Below are 7,770 nucleotides of genomic sequence, written 5' to 3' on the forward strand. Positions count from 1 at the left end.
AATCCTGAAAGATGATGCTGTGAAAGTGCTACACTCAATATGCCAGCAAATTTGGAAAACTCAGCAGTGGCCACAGGACTGGAAAAGGTCAGTTTTCATTCCAATTCCAAAGAAAGGCAATTCAAAGAATGCTCAAACCACCGCACAATTGCACTCATCTCAAATGCTAGTGAAGTAATGCTCAAAATTCTCCAAGTCAGGCTTCAACAGCATGTGAACCATGAACTTCCAGATATTCAAGCTGGTTTTAGAAAAGGCAGAGGAACCAGAGATCAAACTGTCAACCTCCGCTGGATCATAGAAAAAGCAAGAGAGTTCCAGAAAAACATCTATTTCTGCTTTATTGACTATGCCAAAGCCTTTGACTGTGTGGATCACAATAAACTGTGGAAAATTCTGAAAGAGCAGGGAATACCAGACCACTTGACCTGCCTCTTGAGAAACATGTACACAGGTCAAGAAGCAACAGTTAGAACTGGACATGGAACAACAGACTGGTTCCAAATAGGAAAAGGAGTACGTCAAGGCTGTGTATTGTCACCCTGCTTATTTAACTTATATACAGAGTACATCATGAAAAAAGCTGGGCTGGAGGAAGCACAAGCTGGAATCAAGATTGCCAGAAGTATCAATAACCTCAGATATGCAGATGACACCACCCTTATGGGAGAAAGTGAAGAAGTAAAGGTCCTCTTGATGAAAGTGAGAGGAGAATGAAATAGTTGGCTTAATGCTCATCATTCAGAAAACTAAGATCATGGCATCCGGTCCCATCCCTTCATGGCAAATAGACGGGGAAACAGTAGAAACAGTGGCTGACTTTATTTTGGGGGGCTCCAAAATCCCTGCAGATGGTGATTGCAGCCATGAAATTAAAAGACGCTTACCCCTGGAAGGGAAGTTATGACCCACCTAGACAGCATATTAAAAAGCAGAGACATTACTTTGCCAACAAAGGTCCATCTAGCCAAGGCTATGGTTTTTCCAGTGGTCATGTATGGATGTGAGAGTTGGACTATAAAGAAAGCTGAGCACTGAGGAATTGATGCCTTTGAACCATGGTGTTGGAGAAGACTCTTGAGAGTCCCTTGGACTCAAGGAGATCCAAATAGTCCATCCTAAAGGAGATCAGTCCTGGGTGTTCACTGGAAGGACTGATGTTGAAGCTGAAACTCCAATACTTTGGCCACCTGATGTGAAGAGCTGACTCATTTGAAAAGACCCTGATGCTGGGAAAGATTGAGGACAGGAGAAGGGGATGACAGAGGCATCACTGGATGCCATCATTGGATGGCATTGCTGACTTGACAGACGTGGGTTTGGGTGAACTCTGGGAGTTGACAGTGGACAGGGAGGCCTGGCGTGCTGTGGTTCATGGAGTCGCAAAGAGTCAGATACGACTGAGAACTGAACTGAACTGAACTTCCTTACTGAGTTTCTGTCTCAATGATCTGACCATTGACATAAGTGGTGTGTTAAGATCCTTCACTATTACTGTTTTTCTGTCCATAAATTTTCAGTCCCTAGCAGCAAAAATCCTATTTTAGAAAATAATGTTGAGTGGGATCCCAAAAATCAAGAGAAAAAAGCACAATTTTATTAACATTATTTAACAATGTAGGATATATTGATAATATTTACTTATTTAGAAAGTAAATGAAATGACAAGGTGAGTTTTTGATGATCATAGGCATTTAAAATTTGGACTTACTCACATGGGCAAATGGGTGGTTATGGTAGAATGTCTTTAATTATCTATCTTGAAATCTCAGGATATTCTTCAGTTAAGAAGAATTGGCAAGAAAAGATTTTTCTCCTTGAAAATTGCATAAATATGAATAAATCCAACATAAAATTAGCATACTGATCATCTTTAATATGCTAAACCATGCTACATAGCACATTTATGTTTTAAATTATATTTTAATAGTATAAATGTATTTATAAAATTCAAATTGATTTGGTGACATCCTGAACCCCCTCTAGAGACCTGCCATCCATCTGAATCATAAATTAATAAGAAAGTTACCCATAAAAATACTGAAATAAATAAAATATAGTTTCTAATTAGTCTGGTGAGGGTAAATATACTAAAGTTCCCATTCTCCACTAGCTATTTTGAATGTGGCTCAACACCTGGTTTGCTCTATTTCCCCCTAAACAAATGTATTAGCTACTATGTTAGGATAGTCAAAGAGACTTTCTAAGAAATTTAGCTTCATAATACCAACTAAAATAGTTATCTCTTGAGAGAATGAGCCATAAAATCACTTGCATAAAAGCATACAAGTTATTTTTTGTACAATAAAATTTATCTAGAACCTACAGGGCAGGGATAACTCAATTTTTTTTTTTTAATTTTTTTTGGCATCAAAACCAACACAAGAGGTGACAAGTCAAGGCCCTAAAATAATCACGTTGATATTTCAATGACAGCCTTATCCCTTACCCATAGGAGAATACATTTTATTTTCCAAATCCACTAATGTACATTCAGCCTTTACCAAATTAAGAACATTTTAATCTCTTCACAATACACTCTGACTGAAGATTTAGGCACCTTCCAAATATAAGTGATTAGTATTCAAACATTCTTGCCTTTCAGAAAAAGCTTTTGAACAAATTGATGTGTAAATTGAACAAACTATCAGCTCCATCTCATTATTAAAGAACAGCATTTTGGCACTTCCTCTGCCAGGTCCTTTGTTTTAGTAAAAAATGTCTTACAATTTGTGATAGACTCCACTAGTCCACCGGTTTGTTTACAAGGCTTTCATCAAGCCCCCTGTGTCTCTTGAAAACCAGCTGAATCTCATTTCCCTTCCATTTTGGACTACACATTTGGAGCACCATGTAATGGTTTTGGCTATATAAGCAGTAGCAGAATGATTCCAGAACCATCCCAACCATTGCTTTCAGCTTTAATTCACTTTTATTAGTCTTTGATTGTGTTGACAAGACCCAGCTGTGAGTCTAATTATCAATACTTCTATAAAGTCTTGGTGCTTATGACACCATCAGAGCAGCAGAAATCAGGACTAGTATCTTAACTAAAGAGATTATAATTTAATGTGATTTTAAATTATCTGATAATAATGTGATGACACTTTTAGATAAGTCAAAAGATGGCTCTTCTACCACAGCAAATAAAAAGCAGAAAAATTGTGTATGCTAACAACCTGGTCTTGCTCAAGGTTTTGAACCAATAGAAGCTGTATGATTCAAAAGTTACTGATACAAAAAAGGATTCAACAAAAAAGATTCCCATTGATGAATATTTCAAAAGCCAGAATTAAACAAATCCATACAAAATTTTGGCATTAACTATTCTGCTAGACATGTGGAGAAATCATATTAATGGCCTTTTGCTAAGTTCTTAGTTCTTTTTTCTACCTGTGGTGGATAAAATTTCAGGATAAATTATTTATCATTTGGGGGAAACTTTGATGGCTATGTAATGGGTCACTTGGCTAAGCTGAAAACTATATTACCCAGAATTCCCCTTTTTGTAAGTTTCCAATGAGGGCAAACCAGGAGAAGCCTCTTTCAAGATTGGAAAGAACTAGGAACATAGGGCAGCTATTTTGTCACTGACTCATATATCTGATTGGCTGATTCAGCAGGAGTTTAACCTGCAATTCTCTACTTTTTCTGGATTCACCTTCAGTTTTTTCTGGTTTTTGGCCAGGTGTGTATTTAGCTCTATAATCCCTTCTGCAGGATACAATTTTCACCAACATCAGAGACAACAAGAATGGACATGAGTTTCAGTTCATCTTCCAGGGGTTTCAGCACTTTCTCTCCGGGTTCCACCTCACACTTGCAATTTTCCCTTCTTAACTGCCTAACTATGAACTTCAAGCTCCAGTAACAGACATGGAGACAGATACAGTTTTAAAAAGACTACTTAACCAGTCTGATTATGTAAGCCAATTACCTGTGATAAATATGTATATGTGTATATAGGTATGTACATGTATATAAATGTATCCAATTTACATTATCTCTCTTCTCCAGCAGCTCTGAGGGAAAAGAATTTTGTATCTAGAATTTTATAAAAAGACAAATTTTTAATCAAGTTAAAGGGAAAAATGAAATGATTTCAAGACATATTAAGAATTCACAAAGTTTCCCTCCCATGCACTCTTTGAGGAAATTTATTGAGTGCATTCTATAAAAACAGATATCCAAGATAGAAGGTATATAAAAATCAAAAAAACAGGACAGGACAGAAAGAAACAGGACAGAAATAGGACCACAAGAGCAAACTGAAGAAATGTTAGGAAAGATAGCTGGGCAATAAGCCTGAAAAATAATTGGTCCAAAATGGATGAGGGAAGTCTTAAAATTTTAAGAATACTTTAAAAAAATAGTAGACTTACTGCAACAAATAATAAGATGTATATGGTGAACAATCTTAGGGATAAATTCTTATCCTCTTCTTCTCATCAAGGGAAAAAAGAGGATAACTCTCATCTTCCTCTTCTCATCATCTACAAACTACAGGGGTGCAGAATGTGGAGAGCTGTACAAGAAAGTCATGATGAAGAATAATACTCTGAGTACTTAATTTTATGTTTGAAAACGGTACATACAGGAGACATATATTATGCTTTTCAACTGCTTTCAACCTTTTGTACATCCCTTTTATGCTTGGAGAGTTTTTTGTTTCTGAATCTGTATCCCCAAAGCAGAAATCCCCAGCTCATTCCCTTTCAGCCATGTATGTGATGCAGGCTCTGCCATACAGATACAGCCTAGTAATACCTGAAAATAGATAATGTGCAGAAGCAGTCAAAACCTTCTAATAGGTTGGCAGAGATGACCAGTCCTCACCAGTCTTCAGTGAGAGAAAAGGCAGAAGTTTAAACATCAAGAGCTGAGAATACAAAGACACACTCTGGTGACTGTATTCTTCTGTGATAGCAGGAAGGCTTCAACTGATATCACATTGTGTTCAATGGAATAGCAGGATTTCCTCCATGAAATAATTTGTCCATGCTGCTCCTTACAATGCCTCCAAATCTGACTGTTCAGTCCTGACATAGTCTGATCTGAAAATGCCATTATTTTCTGTTTGAACTACCTAGAACAGGTTGTGCCATTTAAAATTAAGAAAATTCACCAATGTAGTAATTGGTACCAACAGTTTCAGAAGAAGGCAGAACTTGAAGGAAATGAGAATTAACACTTGGTCATGCAACTCCGAAAACCCACAGTAAGACTTTTAGACTTTGTAATTGCTACCTATGAACAGTAAAAAAGGAACAAGGCTCTTCCTCTCTATACTGGAGAGATTAAAGAAACACACTGACAAATAGACTGATAAGATACAAACTTCCGAATTTCTTTCTTTCACAGTGCTTAAGTAAATAAAAACAAAAACAAAAAAAAACATATTTTTTGGTAAACTGCTAAATTATATCAATTTAATTTGAAATATCACCTGGGATCTTATGGGAGAATCAGAACAATGGTTGGAAGAGTGCATCCTCGGTATTAAAATGGAGACATGCGGATGTATTGGGATTACTCAGAGAACCTCAAATTTCACACTCTTTCTGCCATTCTGAAAACTAGCAACGCCTTTCCTGCTTGACACAATTGTTCATTGCTTCTTGGCTTCTTTCTCCTTTTTTTTTCTGGAACCTTGCTACTGCTAAGTCACTTCAGTCATGTCCGACTCTGTGCAACTCCATAGACGGCAGCCCACCAGGCTCCCCTGTCCCTGGGATTCTCCAGGCAAGAACACTGGAGTGGGTTGCCAGTTCCTTCTCCAATGCATGAAAGTGAAAAGTGAAAGTGAAGTTGCTTGGTCGTGTCCGACTCTTCGCAATTCCATGGACTGCAGCCTACCAGGCTCCTCCATCCATGGGATTTTCCAGGCAAGAGTACTGGAGTGGGTTGCCATTGAACCTTAGGCTGTGGTTAACAAATCTACCTTATCAGGAATTCACTCTATTAATCAAATCTTTACAAAAAGTCCCCAAATCTGAGGATTTCAAATATGATACAGGCTCTGATTTCTCATGTAATGAGTTTGGAAGTTGCCACTCCATTAAAAGAAGTAGTAAAAAGTGAACACTGAAAATTCAAAAATTCTTCTTAGAGCCATAAGAGAAGTAAGTCACCAGGCAAACTGCTGCTCTCTGCCTGGAGCCAGCGTGAGGAACTCCGCCCATGGCAAAGGTCATGAAGGAGGAGGCTTTGGCATACGCAAAGGTGGGATCGAGCCTCAGAAACCCCCTGTTCCCGAGCATCCACCCCCAAATCCAGAGTCTGCCTACTTTACTGCTTTATGCTCTCACCTACACCTCTGACTTTACGGGGGGCTGTCCCCCACCTCTCTCGGAGAAGGAGTTAACCTACAGCTCCAGTTAATAAAAATTCCTGGGCCTGACAAGGGTGTCTCAGGTCAAACCTCTCTCTGGCAGACTAGCTTGTGTGACAGGATTATCCATACCCTTGCTACTATTGTTTACAACCTCTCAACCATAAACAGCACAGAGAGTTTAGAGTATTTTGAAAGTCTTAGTTAGCATTGGGTTTTTCTAAAGATAAAAATAATGTTGGTGAAGGGTTTTTCATTTATTGGGCCAATGTTTGCTGCTAAATCCCCTGCTCTTATACATGTTAATGAATATATAACTAGCATATAGGAGACATAAGTATTAACTTTTAAGATTAATCATGTTAACCTTAGGCTAAATAAATTCCTTTCTTAATTGTAACCCACCCTCACCCGGTGGTGCCTGGTTTAAGAAAAATCACCCCTGGAAAATAAGTTTCTGGTTGACTGACCGTTATCAGAAAAGAAAGGATCATAAAATGTCAGCAGGCCTCATGGCCAGAAGATGATGTAAAACCCCTAAGATCTTTTTGTATACATTTATATGAAGCACCTGATTTTGATAAAGGTCAGGACTGCTGACCCCCACGTGACTTTAAAATTTCCATTTTGTCTCTATGTGTAACAAAAGGTATATAAGCAAACCTGAAAATAAAGAAAACAGATCAGTTCTGGAAAGACTGATTCCCCCGTGTCTTTCTTTCTTGTTCTCCGTTTTTCTGGCTGAATTCTCATCTGGAGCATAGGTACTCGCCAAGCCTGCTAATTTTGCTCTGGCTTTTAAGATCCACATAAGAGGGAGCCCAAGGAGGGGCACTCTCCGCTATTCAAGTGGGCGCCGGTGGCCTACGTAGGTGGTGCAAACTTCTTGTCTCGAAGCTTTATTGGTATCCCACGTAAACCAAGTTATTCAGCCTCTTTTTCTCCACTAATTTTCCTACTACACTATTTCTTTCTAATCTCCCTCTATATCTTTAATTAAGCAATTAATTCCTAGGATGCTGACTCTGTCCCCACTTTGAATTACCCTGGATCCACCAGGGCTGGACCCCGGCAGCTCTCAAAACTGGAGAGACTAACAAGAACATAGAGAATCACAACTCACGTGAGTAGAACTCATGAGTTAAAACCTCTCTGTGAATCAGTTTCTGATAGGAAAATAACTGTAGCTGACAAACTGCAAGAAGCTCAGAGTGGACAAGTCTTATAGTTTAGAAGTCCAGGAGGGCTCAATATTGGGGGGTTAGAGGGGGGTCCACATTTTTGTAAGTTTTACAGGTCCTTAACCAAAATCTCATAATATGTGTCAGAGAAAACTCTCCTCACGCTGTTCATGGGAATATAAATTGGTATAGCCACTGTGGAGAACAGTATGGAGGTTCCTTAAAAACTAAACTTAGAGCTACCCTGTGATCCTTCAT

Source organism: Ovis aries, chromosome 5 (assembly GCF_016772045.2).
Source record: "Ovis aries strain OAR_USU_Benz2616 breed Rambouillet chromosome 5, ARS-UI_Ramb_v3.0, whole genome shotgun sequence".
In the NCBI taxonomy this organism is placed as follows: Eukaryota; Metazoa; Chordata; class Mammalia; order Artiodactyla; family Bovidae; genus Ovis; species Ovis aries.